At 37.8% G+C, this 18,802-nt stretch overlaps 1 protein-coding gene across 1 annotated transcript in view; it reads right to left on the reverse strand.

Annotated features, from left to right (window-relative positions):
• Positions 1-18,802, reverse strand: part of PGER4 (prostaglandin-E(2) 9-reductase-like) — a gene marked incomplete at its 3' end in the record, with an annotated part of 144,885 nt that overhangs the window by 103,920 nt on the left and 22,163 nt on the right.

Raw genomic sequence — 18,802 nt, forward strand, 5'->3', positions numbered from 1 at the left:
GGGGAGAAGCTGGAGGCATCCCCAGTAAGATCCAGAACCAGACAAGGATGCAAATCTCACCATTGCTATTTAATATAGTACTGGAATTTTTACCAGAAACCATTAGGCATGAAAAAGAAATCAAGGGATACAAATTGGAAAGGAGGAAATGAAACTGTCCCTATTTGATATCAACATGATTCCATATATAGGGTATCCAAAAGACTGCACTGAGAGACTATTAAAAGTCATAAAAGAGTTTGGTAAAGTGGTAGAATAAAAATCAACATACAAAAATCAATTGCCTTTGTGTACACAGACAGCCATTGCTGAGAAAGAATTTTTAAGATCCATCCCATTCACAATAGATCCAATAAGTATTAAGTGTCATGGGATAAATTTATCCAAGATGTCAATGATCTCTATGATGCAAATTAAAAAATACTAAAGAAAGAAATAGAAGAAGATAATAAGAAACTGAAAAATCTTCCATGATGAAGGTTTGGAATAATCAACATCATCAAAATGTCCATACCACCAAAAGCAATTTACAGATTCAATGCAATCCTAATCAATATACTTAGGAAATTCTTTGCCTATCAAAAAAGATGGTAAAATTCATATGGAATTACGAGAGACCCCGAACAGCTAAAGCAATCTTTCACAACAGAAACAAAGCTGGAGACAACACAATACCTGATTTCAAGACAAACTACTAGGCAGTTCTAATCAAAACAGCCTTGTACTGATACAAATACAGACTTGAAGATGATTGGAGCAGAATAGACTCCAGAAATCAATCCAACCATCTACAACCAATTTATCTTTGAAAAAGGAGATAAAATCAACCCCTGGATCAATTACAGTCTCTTTAACAATTGGTGCTGGGGAAACTGGATCTCACATGCTGCTGTATGAAATTAGACCCAAAAATTATAACTTAAACAGAAATCCCCTCAAAATGCGTAAAACACCTAAATCTAAAACTGATAACATCAAATTGCTATAGAACATTAGGAAATTCTGCAAAACATTGGTATAGGAAAAGACTTCTTGGATAAGACCCCTGAAGCACAGGCAGTCAAAGCCAACATTGACAAATGGGATTATGTTAAGTTGACAAGCTTCTGCACTGCAAAAGAAACACACAGCACAGTAAAGAGACAATGGATAGAATGGGAGAAATGTTCAAAAACAATGCAACTGATGAAAGGTTAACATCAAAAATCTATAAAGAGCTCAAGAAACTCAACAACAACAAAACAAACAACCCAGTTAAGAAATGGGCAATGGCTTTAACAGGCATTTTTCAAATAGAAGAGAAAATTCTAATGGCCAACAGACACTTGAGAAAGTGCTGAGAATCAGTAGCTATCAAGGATATGCAAATCGAAACCACAATAAGATTTCTCCTCACTCCAGTTAGAATGGCTCTCAAACAGAAAACAAGAAATGACAAATACTGGCAAGTATGTGGGGGAAAAGGTACCCTGGCTCTGAAGTGGGAATATAAACTGGTACAGACAATGTGGCAGACAGTTTGGAGATATCTCATAAATCTGAATATAGACCTACCATATGATCCAGCTATCCTACTCTTGGACATTTACCTGAACCAAAAGAAATCAGCCTATGATTGCCGTTGGCCAATTGTATGCCATCTTTGGTAAACAGCTATTCAGTTCTGTATTTAAAATAAATTTTCTCTGGCTTTTTGCTGTTTTGTTGCTATGTAGAAGTCTTTTGTAATATTCTAAATATTAACCCTTAAGTTCAATAATATGTACAGATATTTTCTCCCTTAGTTTGGTTGCTTTTACTTTCTATTGACTTTTTCCTTAAATGCAGTTAAACCATTTTTAAAAGATTTATTTTTTTATTTATTTGAAAGGCTGAGTTACAGAAAGAGAATGAGAGATGAAAGAGAAAGAGAGAGAGAGAAAAAAAATCTTTCATTTGCTAGTTCACTCAAACAGCTCCAACAACCAGGGCTGGGTCGGGTAGAACCCAGGATCTAGGAGCTTCTTCAGGTTCTTCCATGTGGGCACAAGGGCCCAAACACTTCAGCCATCTTCTGCTGCACTCCCAGATGCAATAGCAGTGAGCTGGATTGGAAGTGGAGCTGCTGGGTTTTCAACCAGTGCCCATATGGGTTGTTTGCATCAAGGGTAGAAGCTTAACCAGCTACACCATAGCACTAGCCTCCGCCTTTAGAGTTTTCAGTTTGGTGTATTCCAGTTGTCTAATTTTGGTTTGTTGCCTTTGCTTTAGGTATCAGCCTTAATGAATTAATATTAGAAAATATTTAAAGTATCATGACTTGATGTGTTAATTAAACAATCACTTTAAATGGACCTTTTAAAAATACATTATTTTGTTTAAAAAAAACTTCAAATTTACAAAATAAAAAATGTGAATGAAGTACTATAATTGCTTCCCATATACTTTATATCCACGTTCCCCTATTATTAACATCTGATATTACTATGATGTATTTGTCATACTTAATAAACCACATTCACCATGCCCTACTTTTTACTTCAATCACTGTCTATTCTCCCAAATGCTACAAGCCTCTAGCTATAACTACTGTATTTCAGACTGAGGTGTGTGTGTTTGCATGTGTGTGTGTGTCTGTGTGTGTTTAGTTCCTCTAGGCGAGGCAAACATTTGGTATTTATCTTTCTATGTCTGCCATATTTTGCTTGATACGGTTTCTTCTAGTTCCACGCATTATGCTTAAGTGACAGAATTTCATTCCTTTTCTGGCTGAATAGTATTCCAGCATGTGGTTGATGTTTGTGCGTGTGTGCTTGTGCATGCACATGGATCTTAATTTCTTTATCTATTCATCTGATAATGGACATCTTGGTTTATTCCATATCTTGGCTTTTGTGAACAATGGTCCAATTAACATGGTGGATCAGGTATCTCTGTGATACTAAATCTTTTGTCTTTTGTATATATACCCAGAGTGGGATTTTAGATAACATCATGTTCAATTACTAGTCTCTTAATGAAATTTCCATATTATTTTTCAGCTGTGCTTTGATGATTACATTCCCCTACACTAAGAGTTCCCATTATCCACATGTCAATTAAGATTAGTTTCTAGGTTTTTTGTTTTTTATAATAGCCATTCTGACTGACATGAAGCAATATCTCATATCATAAAATGATTGATTTATATTTCCTTGAGTCTAGTCATATAAATACTTTATTCTTAAATTTGTGGACATTCTATTTCTTCATTTGAGAGCTGTTATTTAGTTCCTTTGTCTATTTCTCCTCCACCCCAAAACTTTTTATTTAAGGAATACAAACTTCATACATTTCATAATTAGAACTTTAGGAACATGGTGACTGTGATGATGTGCAGTTTTCTGAGTACTAAACACATTCGGAATACTATATATATTTTAGCATTCATGTATTTTAACTATATATTGAAAATGCTACCTTTGCTGAAATGTATATTCTTCACAACTAATCAAAATCAGTTGGCTATAAGTATGTGGTATAATTTCTGAGCCCTTTGTTCTGTGAGTCTACCAAATATTTGCTCTGGGTTTATTTGTATAGAACCTTTTATCTAAAGCTGAGCTCCATTCGCAAGATCATTCATCATTGGAAACACAGTAAAGCCAAGGTGTGGTTAATTTGCTTTAAAATCTTGCCAAGAAGTTCTGAGTTTGTCAGGACACTAACTCCTAGAAGCCCTGCCTTGTTCTCTAATTCGTCTTTGCCCAGGACCAGCAAGTTATGATGATATCAATACCTCACAGTCATGGTCACATTATTTGGAATGAAGCTTTCCAAACTGGGAGCAAATGGGTGTAGCTCCCACCTAGGTGCTGACTTCTTGAGTAGCTTGCAGATAAACCAGTTTGTGCTCATCCTTCCATTCCAGAACCCTGATATCCACCAGCTGAGGCACACACCAAAGCCAAATCCACCAACAACTCTACAAATCCTAGTGCAGCAAGTCCATTTCTTCTTTGTTTCTATCAAGTACATTAAGGGCCCGAAAGTAAAGATACCTTTTGTTCTTCTTAAAAAAAAAAAAAAAAAAAAAAAAAAAAAAAAACTGGCCGGTGCCGCGGCTCAATAAGCTAATCCTCCACCTTGCGGTGCCGGCACACCAGGTTCTAGTCCCGGTCAGGGCGCCGGATTCTGTCCTGGTTGCCCCCCTTCCAGGCCAGCTCTCTGCTATGGCCCGAGAGTGCAGTGGAGGATGGCCCAAGTCCTTGGGCCCTGCACCTGCATGGGAGACCAGGAGAAGCACCTGGCTCCTGGCTTCAGATCAGTGCGATGCACTGGACGCAGCACGCCGGCCGCGGCGGCCATTGGAGGGTGAACCAACGTCAAAGGACAACCTTTCTGTCTCTCTCTCTCTCTCACTGTCCACTCTACCTGTCAAAAAAAAAATTCAGTGACAATGTTATGTTAATTCTTGTGATTAACTCTTACTACAGTGCTGACATAAATTAACACATTGCATATTCCCTGATAAACACACGTTAGAAATGAAGTTTAGGATGAGAAACAAATTACATCAGTTAAGAGAACTGCACCCTAGCGCTATGCATATGGGTCTTGTATTGCTTTCCTTAATTGGTGAAGAGTTTGCATCTCTGATATTTGGTCTGACAACTTAAACAGTGAAAGAAATTTCCCACTTGCTTACTGAAAGCCACGTGTATTCTCCTCACGCGGTTTTATTTCAGAGAAATAAAATTACTATTTTACCATTTATCAAAACTATAAAAATAAATTACAGGAAAGAAAAGCCAGGAGGTTAAGTTACAAAACTGTCCACAATCAGAGTGTTCATTAGTAGGTCAGTCTTGGAACACTAGCTAGGATGTTTACGAACTCACTTCCATCAAGTTATTTTCTGTATCTTTGACTCCAAGTGGCCAGTCCTAATAACCATCATTTTGAGAGAATTTCTGGGACCCCCAACCACTATACAACTTCCAATCTGTTTATGGAATGATCACTGGAAACTACAAGTTGGTGGCTATCAACAAGGTTTTTACAGGTTGATGTGTTACTAATGAGATGTAAGCTAGAATTACACCAAGAAGTGTGCAGCACAGCAAAGATACTTTAATTCTTCTGTGACATGACTGGAATTCAATATGTACCCCTAGTGTTGGATGGAAATTTGAGCCATGAGGTAGCTTTAGAGAAAGGTAGGAAGCCAGAGGTACAATATGTTATTTCTTCCTACTATTTATCCTGTTTCTATATAAAGCAAATGTAGTACATGAAGATGTCTCCTGGAGCGAACACCAAAAGTCCTCTATCTACCACATCCTGTTGTCAGATTAGGGGTAAGCAAAGAAAAGAAGGTGAGCAAAGATCCCAAAATGCAAGTGGATTTGTGACAATCAGAAAAGACAATGAAGAATAAGTTATTGCAAGTGACCTTTGATAAGTCAGTTCCCTTATAGGTAAAATAATTAGATAGTTGAAGTTATTTGATGGGCTGTTTGTGTGAACTCATCAATGGTTCTTTCTAACTCAGAGTCCTCAACCATTACTGTTAGCTTATATCATCAGTGCCTTTGCAACTATCAACACAATAAATTCCTTTGAGCGAGTGGGAAAATATTAAATCATTTGTGTCTAATTTTTATATTGAAAGTTTACTATGAATAGAAAAAGTTCCATATACATATCTTTTCAGTGTATGAAGGTATTCATGCATGTACATATAAAGGAATCCATTGGGTTTTGTGAAATATATCCCTCTTTGATAATGAGAAACTACTCCATACAGACACATCACATCAAAAAAAAAAATCCCACAACAAATAAACGGTTATTTTTTCTGGGCGTTGTCATGCAATAACTAGTGGGAAAAATGTATCTAACTGGTAAAACTATTCATTCCATTTTCATTCTCAGAAAATTTGGTCTACTTTCAATCAGGCAAGGTAGTTCCAACCAGCCTTGGAATAATCACTAGAAAAACTCCAATCAGACTATTTGACCTCTCCCTTACTCAGTTCCAAGCCGCTGGAGGTAAGCAATTCATTTCATCAATAATATTTTGACTCTGATGTCACTCTGTCCACCATATTCATAGATATTTCCCTTTATCTAAAACAATTGCTGATTTAATTCCCTACTCTATTCCTCTAATGTGAAGTTCTTTAAGAAACTCAAGCCTTTGTTTCAAACACTTGGTGACTTCAAAATTCTGTGTTCTGAAAGGGAACAATGTAGTCAAAAATTACTAAGGCTAGATAATTGAGGTAATGTAGATAGTTCTGGAAGGTATACCAAGGTCATGAACAGTTCTCAGTCTTTGAGTTCTTTGCCCAACAGCCCTTGGCACTATCTCAAAATTCAGATATTTAGGAATAAATTTACTTCAAGAAGTGAAAGATCTCTGCATTGAAAATTATCAAATCCTGATGAAAGAGATCTTTAAGGACACAAAAAGATAGAAATATATTCCTTGTTCATGAATTAGAAAACTCAATATACTTAAAACATTTATAATACCTAAAGAAGACTACCAGCCATGGGATCCCTGAAAATATCAATGATGTTCTCACAGGATTATAAAAAACAATCTTAAAATTCATATGGAAACAAAAAGACCCAGAATAGCCAAAGCGATTCTGAGCAAAAAAAAAAAAAAAATCAAGCTGGAGGTATCACAATATCTGACTTCAAAGCACACTACAAAGCTATAATCATTAAGACAGCATGCTACAGCCACAAAAACCAATGCATAGATCAATGGAGCAGAATAGAGAGCCTAGAAATTGTTCCATGCACATACAACCAATTGCATTTTGACAAAAGTGCTCAAATCATTCAGTGGAGTAAGGATAATCTCTCTAATAAATGATGCTTTCAAAACTAGATGTATATATGTAGGACAATGAAGTTAGATCCATAACTCTCACTATGTACAAAATCAGCTCAAGGATGACCAAAGAACTAAATTGAAGACCAGACACTATGAAGTTGCTGGGAGAAAATGTAAGGGAAACACTCCAAGGCACTGGTGTAGGGGATGACTTCCTGGACAATACCCCCAAAGCACAGGCCACAAAAGCACCTGAACAAACAGGATTGTAACAAAATCAGAAGCATCTGCACAGCAAGGAAAAGATCAACATGTAGAAAGTTTCCTTCTATCTGCAGATAACATTATCAAAAGACTTTTGCCAATATTTCTACGCAGATATATGCTCAACTTCCTCTTTCTCAATCCTCCTCATACCTGACTCATAATCACTTTTCTTCCCAATCCCCAGTCCCTGTGTCTAACCCTACCCCAAGGATCCCAAATATGCACATGTACACTGTCGCTCTGATCCACAAACTGCACCGCTGAACTATCTGTCAGCCTTGTAGTATTGCCTCACCTCTGTGCTCTATATAGTGAGTTTTTTCTTTCCTGGATGTACTAGAGAAACAATCACTGAAAACCTTTGCTAAACTGCCCTACAGGCTTGACAATTCAACACCTCATTCCCAGTCACATCTATGGTTAGCTGCTATCGTCTTCTCACCACAGGTCTCCAAATTTTCTAGGAAAATCATTTTTAGGTACTAAGGAGTCAAAATGAAACAAATTACGGAAGTTATTGAATCGCTGGTGAATAAGAATCTTTAATAAAGCAATATTTAAAATTTTGTTTGAAAGTGACAAAAATTTAGTGTCAATGTTTCATGCCATGTGGCATGTAGCTGAGAGTGCATTGCTAAGCATAGGTTAACCAGAAGGGAAGTATCCAGTCACCAGCATCTGAAACATCTCCTGTATCATGATCCACATGCAGATTATGACAGAAGTCATGAAAAAGGCCCACATGCTAATATTCATCAGAAAATGGGTAATTTGGGTGTCCAGCCACTCTAAAATTAGAAAAACCTAAACTCAGTAAACAAATTTCTAATACATTAAAGAAGTGATTTCTGTGAAGCGACCATTTTAGTAAAAGTTAATTTTGTTTTCTTTCTGATTTCAAGTGTGACATGCACTCATAGGTATGACTTTAGTACAATTATATTCATATTCAATGTTTTTTCATATTATGTACCTTTACCTGGAGCTTAACACGCTGCACATACAGAATAAGAAATTCAAACGTATTCATCTGGCTTAGCTGCATACCCAGTGCTGTGTTATAGAAGAATTCAATCAAAACAGAAATGTATTTTGCCTGTTTTTGAACAAGGACACAGCCATACACTGCTTAATACTGAAATATATTTCAGGGGTCATAGGTTACTCCAGACAAGTTGACCACATTTTTATTAACTCTTTAACTACTCACTGACCATCATGCATAGCAGAGTATATTCAGTTATGAAATGAAAAGACTATCATAGATAAGACAGACTAATGTCTAAAGGCTTTCTGTATAATTTGCATATTTGAATGTCTTTTGAACCACTGAAAATACAAAAAGATAACAATCAATGTTTATTAAGATATTTAAAGGCAATGAGAATTATAAATTAACATTGAATACTTGCATAATTTCTCTGATATATTCTTCATTTTTCTCCATACCAAGAAAGCATTACCAATTATAACGTGTCTACTAATTTTTAATCTATACAATTTTGCATTACACTAATCTCTTTCATATTATATTATAATTCTTTTTAAAAAGATTTATTTATTTATGTAGGAGGGAGAGACAGAGAGAGATTTCCAAATGCTAGTTCATTCCCTAACAGGCACATGGCAAGAGAAGGGCCGATCCAAAGCCAGGAGCCAGAAACTTCTTCCAGGTCTCCCACATGGGCTCAAGGGCCCAAGCACTTGGGCCATTTTTACTGCTTTCCCAGTCTATCAGCAGGCATTTGGATTGGAAGTGGAGCAGCAAGGACTCAAACTGGTGCCCATATGTGATGCCAGCTCAGCAGGCAGATGCTTAACCTTCTATGCCATAGTGCTAGCCCCTATCACAATTATTTCCATCGTGAATTTAGAAACCCAAAGGTAGCAGGAAGACATATTTCGTGGTATCCTGATTTTCAACACATTTTTGCCTAGATTCTATAACATTAGACCACAAAATGAGAGTAAAGATCTATTGTTTGCTGTAACTTCTTTCCCCTCATGTGGTTTTTGTCTACATCCACATTCTGTGGCTTTCAATCTAACTTTAAGACTTCATTCTCTGCATCAAAGTCATCATACTTCAGAAAATCATAACCAAGTGCTTCTATTGACCCTTTAAGGACAAACTCCCTCAAGATAAATGCAGTGTTTGAATCCTTAGCAAACACAGTGAAAACGAAGGGAGATATTTAAAATTACTAACACATTAAGTTGCAGGATCTAAGGGACAATTCCATTTGGAGGGTTAAGTATTTCTGCCTATGAATGTCTCAAGTTGACATTTTTTGTATTTCTTTTAATAATATCACATATGTATTGTTTTCTATACTTTGTAGACAGGAGTGTTACCAACAGTATCCTGAAAACCAAGTATTGTCTCAGATAAAGTTCATTTTGATCCATTCCTGAAGTAATCTTTGTAATGAACATTATAAATACTTATGGACCATTGGTTCTTTGTTTTAGCAATACCCAAAGCCATCAGAGTGCCACTGGGTTACTTTACCTTATGATTCCATCGTTAATGGTGGTGTATTGAAATTCATCATCAAAGAAATTTTACTTTATTATGGTAACACTCATTCATCTGTTGTCTTTCTCCATGAAGACATGTTTATAAATAAACTTTAAGATCTCTGAAAATAATACTTATATCCTTGAAAAATGTAAATGAAGCATTTCTTGAGCTTATACATACTTAAATAAACAATTTTAAGAGTGAGTGATGTCACATAGTCTACAACCATAAACAGCAGGCAATTCACAGGGCTGACATTGTGGCATACTAGGCTAAGCCTCCACCTGCATTGTCAGTATCCCCTATGGGTGCCGGTTTGAGTCCCAGCTGCTCCTCTTTTGATCCAGGTTTCTTCTTATGGCCTAGGAAAGCAGTGGAAGGTGGTCCAAGTGCTTGGGCTCCTATACCAGCATGAGAGTCATGGAAGAAGCTCCTGGCTCCTGGCATTGGAAAGGCTCAGCTCTGGCATTGTGGCCATTTGAGTGATGAACCAATGGAAGGAAGAACTTTTTCTGTCTTTAACTCAATCTCTCAAATAAATAAATACATAAACCTCTTTTTTCTAAAAAGAAGAAGGCAATTCACATGCTGAACATTTTAAGCTAATGTTCTCCAAATTCACAACAATTCTACACAATTTTGTGGCACAGTCTTATCTATGGCACAATCTACATCCTAGACAGCATCTTAGGCTCTAGTTCGCTCCCCCATGGCTGGAAACCAGGTGACCCCATGGCCCAACCACCAGTGTCAGCTCCAGCCCCATCCTAATGGGATTCGCTGCTCCTAATTCCCTGCCCATCCCCCGGCAAAGGTTTAAGAGGACGTGTTCCTGCACATGTGGCTCTCTCTCTGTATTTTTTTCAAAAGATGTATTAGTTAATTGAAAGTCAGGGTTACACAGAGAGAACGGAGAGAGAAAGAGAGAGAGACATGTGGCTCTTTCGATCTCTCTCTTTTTAAGATTTATTTAGTTAATTGAAAGTTAGGGTTACACAGAGAGAACGGAGAGAGAGAGAGAGAGAGAGAGAGAGAGAGAGATGTGGCTCTCTAGATCTCTCTCAGTTTTTTTTTTTTTTTAAGATTTATTTAGTTAGTTGAAAGTCAGGGTTACACACAGAGAAAGATAGATAGATAGATAGATAGATAGATAGATAGATAGATAGAGTCTTCCATCTGCTGGTTCACTCCCAATTGGCCACAAAGGCTGGAGCTGCTCCAATCTGAAGCCAGGAGCTTCTTCCATGCAGGTGCAGGGGCCCAAGGACTTGGGTCATTTTCTACTGCTATCCCAGGCCACAGCAGAGAGCTGGATGGGAAGTTGAGCAGCCTGGTCTTGGATCAGCACCCATATGGGATGCCAGCACTGCAGGCAGCAGGTTTACCTGCTATGCCACAGGACTGCCCCCAATAAATAAATCTTAAAAACACCAAAGTAATAGTGAATATGGTATTAGTGAATATGGAATAAAACACATTCTCATTTATATTTCTATGTAAATTAACAATTTTTATTAGTTTAATTGAATTTTAGTTTTACGCAGGATGGGTTTATGAGTTGAAATGTGCACAGATCCTATGGAAGGTCTGGGTCACTCTGCTTCCACTTCTTGTGCTGAGCATCCTGTGCCATTTCTCTGTAACATGGCATTATCCTTTCCATGCCAGCATCTCTTTCTTCCCTATCACAGCTTCAATTTACTCATTTATCTAACCTTATTGGACTTAACTTTAAAATGTTTATGAAATTAGTTGGGGCCAGTCCCAAGCGGCTCAATAGGCTAATCCTCCGCCTGCAGCGCCGGCACACGGGGTTCTAGTCCTGGTCCGGCCGCCGGATTCTGTACCGGTTGCCCATCTTCCAGTCCAGCTCTCTGCTAAGGCCTGGGAGTGCAGTGGAGGATGGCCCAAGTCCTTGGGCCCTGCACCCGCATGGGATACCAGGAGGAAGCACATGGCACCTGGCTTCGGATCAGTGTGGAGCACTGGTCGCAGCGCACCGGCCTCAGCGGCCATTGGAGGGTAAACCAATGGAAAAGGAAGACCTTTGTCTCTGTCTCTCTCTCTCTCTCTCACTGTCCACTCTGCTTGTCAAAAATGATAAATAAACAAAAATAAAAATAAAGAAATTAGTTGGATCATGTCTCCCCAGGACATATGCCAAGAGAAGATGTTTGTAATTTCTCTGGATCCTCAAGTCAAGACAGTTTGTCATCTCTGTCCATTAGAAGGCTGCCTCTGAATGTTCCTACAACCCTGTTCTGTGGATTATTTTCAACAGTGCTGCATTTTTTATACTCTTCTAATAAATCTTTTATATAAAGGAACAGATTTCATAGAGTTTTAAGAACATAATGATACTCTCAACCCTTCCTCCTTTCTTCGTCCCCATACCTCCTCTGCCTTCCTTTCTTATTTTTCTTTTTATTTTCACAATGACATACTCTCAGTGTACTCAAATTCCTGCAGGACATGGGGATTGAAAAGAAATAAGCCTAACCATGCTGAAAGAAATTTAAGTTGGAATTTGGAGACGAGGAGATATAAAATTTGAATGATGAAAATAAAAAAATTATCTCCAGAGAAAAACCTGATCCTCATCCTATTTGTAAAATCACACTAGAATTTTGAATAAACACATTTAAATGAGAAAAAAGTGGGAAGGAAATCTATTCAAGCACATTACAGTGGGCATCAATCCTTTCACTAGAGCAGAGGCCTCATAATCAAAACACCTCCCTCTATACCACATCTCCCTTAGGGCAAGAATGGTGTTGCATCAGGGTAAGCCCATATGAGATTTCCAGTTTGAGTACCAGCTACCCTGCTTCCAATCCAGCTCCCTACTAATGGACCTTGGAATGCAGCAGAGGCTTCCATGGCCTTTTGCTGAGTGAACCATTATATGAACGATTGGGCTATTCTCTCTATCCTACTCTCTCCATCACCCAGCCAATCAAATACATAATTATATGTGAATCTATATTCTTAGAAAATGAGTATTTACTCCTAGTGTTCAGTTCTCTCATACAGTGAGAATAGCTAGTCCAGAAAAATGTTAACTTAAGAGATTGCTACCCGAGAAATGTCTCATTTTAAACTGATAGCTGGCTGGCATTTCAGAACTTTAATTTCTCTCATTACATTAAATATGTGTACAAACAGTAGCCTTTAAGCATGCATATTTCTCTTGGGACCCTGGAATTCTGTTGTGTGCTAGAGGAAGTTTTCTACAAAATGTGCCTCTGCTGAAATGCGTAGGAATTATGTCTCTAAACAAGTTTTGCTTGTAGATAACATTTTCCAATTGTTCATAAAATCTAATGATGGGAAATTCAGTGCATTCTGTGTGAACTCTCTGGGAGAAGACATGAATTTGGCACAAATTTCTTAGATATTTGGTTCCATGTTCATTTGCCCAATCTTTACTTTTATTTAATAATCTTACTCTACAAATTACAGCCAAGACTATAATGTTATGCCTCAACCTATGGGTCCTTCCACCAAATCACTGAACTTGAGGTATCCTGTGATCCTACAATGCCAGTGATGAACCAGTGATTGATTGCCCAATTGGAGGAGTTTGTAGGTTGCCCACTCTTCATTACTAACTGGGAAAGACCCAGGCAAATGAGATGGAGAACATCATGTGTGCAGAACCAATCCAAGATGTGAGAAAATGATTATTTTTTTTAACAGGCAGAGTGGACAGTGAGAGAGAGAGACAGAGAGAAAGGTCTTCCTCTTGCCGTTGGTTCACCCTCCAATGGCCGCCATGGCCGGTGCGCTGCGGCTGGCGCACCGCGCTGATCCGATGGCAGGAGCCAGGTGCTTCTCCTGGTCTCCCATGTGGGTGCAGAGCCCAAGCACTTGGGCCATCCTCCACTGCACTCCCTGGCCACAGCAGCGAGCTGGCCTGCAAGAGGGGCAACTGGGACAGAATCCGGTGCCCTGACTGGGACTAGAACCCGGTGTGCCGGCGCCGCTAGGCGGGGGATCAGCGTATCGCGCCACGGCGCCAGCCGAGAAAATGATTCTTCTTATAAAACCACTGTTTTTGCCAGAACTACTTCTCAATCAAGTGAATCTCTAATTCCTACTTTTTATTATTCTCTAGGTTCCTAGAGTGAGACTATGGAAGTCACTAAACTAGCAATAAAGCTGAGTTCTGCTGTATAGATTCTTTCTATTTGTACCATAATGGAGAGGAAGTTAAACTTGTCATCTAAGGAAAGATTGCAGAGAGCACTGTGGTATCTCAAATGTGTTGTACATAAGCTGTGCTTATGTACATATTTAATTAATATAATTTTATATAGGCATCAACTGTGACTCAACAACTAGTTGCTTAACTGTGCTTTTGGTACCACTTTTAAACATACACATTAATGTTTTAAAACAATAATCAAAAACAGAAAATTATAGTATTATCACTTTGAGAGTGGCCAAATTATTTCAACATAACGTCACTTTAATTTCCTGAGATATTTTGAGATAGATTATATTCAAATGATTTTTGTTAGTTAATTATCATGATTATTCTATTATTATCATTAACACTTTAATTGTGCCTAAATTATAAACCATACTATATCATGGGTTTTTAGGTAACCTGATATTTGGCTGCCTATTTTCATGCAGATGTTCAAACCCTGATGTATTCTGTTAAGGGTTAATGGGTTAATGCTATTGGTGAGGGGTTAGAGTGGGACTCTAATAATGGAATCTGAAGATGAGGCATTTGGGAAGTGATTAAACTATATTAGGTTTCTAGGATAGTCCTCCATGGGCAAATCCTGATAACTTAGAAGGAGACACAGATGTGCTTGGAGAAAAGATCATGTTCCCTCTCATTCTGCTGCCTGCATTGTCATGTTATCCTCTCTCTAAACATATGCTGCCATAAAAATCCAAGAAATAGGGCTACCCAATCTTGGACTGTGACTCCAAACTGTAAGGCAAAATAAATATTCTTCTCTCAATTTAGCACCCCTTATATATTTTAATTAAAGTGATGAAAATACAACTAGTACAGTACATATGGAAGACACTGTGTACATGGGATTTGGTATTATGCGTGGATTGAGTCATTCATTTGAGGTCTAGTGATATCATGCCTCCCATGGACAAGGGGTGACTATTACATACGGATAGGTCAGCTCAAAAGAAAATCAGAAGGAGGGTGGTATTTTTTTTACCTATGGTCATCAGTTTCCAACATTTAGAAAAAAATATCTCTATGATAAGTGGAGAAAACCACCAAAGTTGGCTCAAGTGCTAATCCCCAATTTAATTCTTTAATATAGAGAGCTCTGCTTCACTTTTCACAGATAACAGTTGATCAGATGAGCCTTGGAAAGTTCCCTGAAAAACTTCAACTGGATATTGACCTCTATATGTACTCATTTCAAATGCCTCTAAAGTTAAGAAGTGTGTGTGATCAAAGCTATTTCACTAAGGTAAACATGACCCTCCTTTATACATACAGTTGAATTAAGATTTTTTCTTAGGAGGTTGAAGGGAGGCTTACAGTAGTAAAAAATTAAATAATATTTTTGTTTCAGTACATGAGATTTGGTACTATAATTTCTTTCATCTTTCCCTTATCTCAGCATTTCAATACATTTTCTTGACTTTTGTGTCTTCCTTTTGCATGGAGGGAAACTGTGGCCTTGGAGATGTTCATAGTAACACTTTCAAACCTTTCAGATTGTTTCTAATTCAGAGAAGAAATTTTTAGAAGAGAGAGAGAATTAAAACAAAAACAAGCTTGTAGACACAAAACCCCCTTGTTGAAAACAATTGACAATAAGCAAAACCCTACTCTTTCTGGATGCTCTCAGGTTACTGAATCTGAGTAGGGACATACAATATAAATGAGTATATATAGATATATACTCTTTTTTAAAAAATATTTTTTTATTTGAGAGGCGGAGTTCCAAACAGAGAGAGGGAGAGGCAGAGGGAAAGGTCTTCCATCTGCAGGTTCACTCCTCAGTTGGCCACAAAGGCTAGAGCTGGGCCTATCTGAAGTCAGGAGGCAGGAATTTCCTTTCCACATCTCTGTGAGTGCAGGGGGTCAAGCACTTGGGCCATCTTCTGCTGCTTCCCCAGTCCAAAAACAGAGAGCTGGATTGGAAGCTGAGCAGCTGGAACACGATTCAGTGCCCATATAGGATGTTGACACCACAGGCATAGGCATAGGGTATTAGGCCAGAGTGCCAGCTCTTTAAATACTCTTTTGATAATATGTCCTGTTGATCAAATGAAAATTTTGCTAGTATTTTATCCATGAGCCTGATTAGGGTCAAACATAGAATGTTCATGAGATCCAGGGGATTCCAGTGGGCCAAGAATTCAAAGAAACCATTTACTGACCAAATTTCCCTGAATATCTACTCCACATTCATTACAATTGCTTACAAGAACTTGAATGCCTCTTAAATGGTCTACCACACATTTTTATTTATATATTTATATATTTCATGTATTTTATATAAGCAGATTTAGGAGCATAGTGATCTGCTTATTATTTGTTGAACAAATATTTAGTAGGAGGCTGATCCTATGATTATAAAATAAACTAAAAGCATGTCATTGTACAAATTAAAAGAAAGAATATAACAGGAAGGAGAAGGGAGAGCATGGGCAGATTGGAGGTAACAGTGGGAAGTCTTCCACACATTTAAAGGATATATGATGCCAATCTGTATCAAACTTTTTCAGAATGAATGAGAAATAATACTTCCAAACTCATTTTACATGGTGAGCATTTTTCTAATAGTAAATCCAGATAAGGATCCTACAGGAAAAAAAATAGAGCCCAACATTCCTGATGAAGATAGTTATGAAAACCTTCAATCAATACTGGCAAACACAATTCCTCAGCAATCAGAAGGATCCGTCTTTGTGATCAAGTGGGATTTATCCCCAGGATGCAAATATTGTTCAATAAACGGAGACCAAAATGTGTGATATACCACATTAACAGGATGAAGACAAGTGATATGGTCATCTACCCAAATAGAGAGACACATTTGAAAAAAACCTCAACATCCTCAATGGAAAAAAATGTTCAGTGGATTAGGTGAAGACAAAAATCTACTGTACCACAGCAACAATATATTTGAAAAAAAAAAAAAAACCCTCAACCAACTATACTTAATTGAAAATTTTGACATATTGGAAGATTTCCAAGTTCAGGAGAAAGACAAGGATACCTATTCTCACCAATTATTTTTTTAAAGATCTTTATTTATTTGACAGGCAGAGTTACAGACAGAGAGAGAAAGGTCCTCCCTCCGTCGGCTCACTCCCCAAGTGGCTGCAAGGGTCGGAGCTGCATCAATCCGAAGCCAGGAGCCAGGTGCCTCCTCCCAATCTCCCATGCAGGTGCAGGGTCCTAAGCACTTGGGCCATCCTCCACTGCTTTCCCAGGCTACAGCAGAGAGCTGGACTGGAAGAGGAGCAACCGGGACTAGAACTGGCACCCATATGGGATGCCTGTGCTGCAGGCGGAGGATTAACCTAGTTTGCCATGGCTCAAGCCCCTATTCTCACCAATTATATTCAACACAGTGCTGGAAGCCATACTCAGAGAAAATAAGAGAAAGAAATAAAAAGCATTGAAATTGGAATTCAAATTGTCTCCGAAAATGGTATGATAAGTATAAAACTTCAGAGACTCCAATAAACACTGTATAACAAGGAAATGCAATAGAGTTGCAAAAACTAAAACTAAAACACAAAAGTCAGTAGTATTCCTATTAACTAATAATGAGTTATTTGAAAATAATCCCATTTGCAGCCGCTATTAAAATATTTGAGTAATTTTAATCCAGGCATAAGTTTATGCACACAACACGCAATTTACCTTATTAAGCACTTTTAGTATAAGGTTTGTAGTATAAATATATTAGCATTATTGTGTAATATGTATTCAAAATGATTTTATCCTGTAGATCAAAACTATGCCACACAGCCAGTCTCCAACATGCCCTATTCTTTTTTTCTTTTTTCTTTTGGTGGACATTAACTGTGAGTTTTTTATAGAAAGCTTTTATTTAATAAATATAAATTTTGTAAGTACAACTTTTAGATTATAGTGGTTCTTTCCCCCATACCCGCCCTTCCACCCCAAGACCATCCCACCTCCTACTCCTCCTCCCATCCAGTTCTTCATTAAGATTCATTTTTAATTATCTTTATATACAGAAGATCAACTCTATACTAAGTAAAATTTCAACAATAGTTTGCACCCACACAGACACACAAAGTATAAAGTACTGTTTGAAGACTAGTTTTACCATTAATTCTCATAGTAAAAGAGATTAAGGACAGAGGTTCCACATGGAGAACAAGTACACAGTGACTCCTGTTGTTGATTGAACAATTGACACTCTTATGTATGACGTCAGTGATCTTAATATTATATCTCTCAATCCCCCCAAACCCTCTAAACCTCTTGTTTCACAAAGAATATGAGTTGCACTTTTGTTAGCATAGGTCTTGGCTAAAGGACATGGCATCAGACACCCTCTTTGACAGGACAAAGTTAAGCACAAGAATCAAAAGAGCAGAAGATTAAAATATTCGAAGGTGTGTCCAGGTCATGCAATACCAGCAGTCTCTGAGCACCTGGGCCAGCAGCCCATGACATGTCTCAGCCTTTGAAGAACATTCTATGAATTGAGTTTGTGTTTTCTATGTAACATTCTGATTATATTTGTGCCATTAACAGTTAATCAAAAATAATTCTACACCTTTTGTAAAAGATGGTTCAAAAAATGAACACTTTATGAAGATTTATTTTATTATTTGAAAGGCAGAGTCACAGAGAGAGAAAAAGAGACAGAAGTCTTCCGCCCAGTGGTTCATTCCCCAAATGGCCACAATGGTCTCAAATTATTTTAAATCTTAAAAATATTTGAGAAATATGGAGTTGATAGGCAAGGGTGTTTTATCATTAGATTGTTTCTTTGATATTCTATCCCATTACATCCCCAGGAATTTCAGTATTTCTCCCAGGAAACTCTTTAAAGTGAATGCCTGAGCCTCAGTCTTGACTCTGATAAAATATGTGGAAAGTTACCTTTTATCCTCAGATTATTATCAAAAGACTGTGGCCAGGGCTGGCACTGTGGCGCAGCAGGTTAAAGCCCTGGCCTGATGCACTGGCATACCATATGGGCGCCGGTTCT

This window comes from Oryctolagus cuniculus, chromosome 13 (genome assembly GCF_964237555.1).
Source record: "Oryctolagus cuniculus chromosome 13, mOryCun1.1, whole genome shotgun sequence".
Lineage (NCBI taxonomy): Eukaryota > Metazoa > Chordata > Mammalia > Lagomorpha > Leporidae > Oryctolagus > Oryctolagus cuniculus.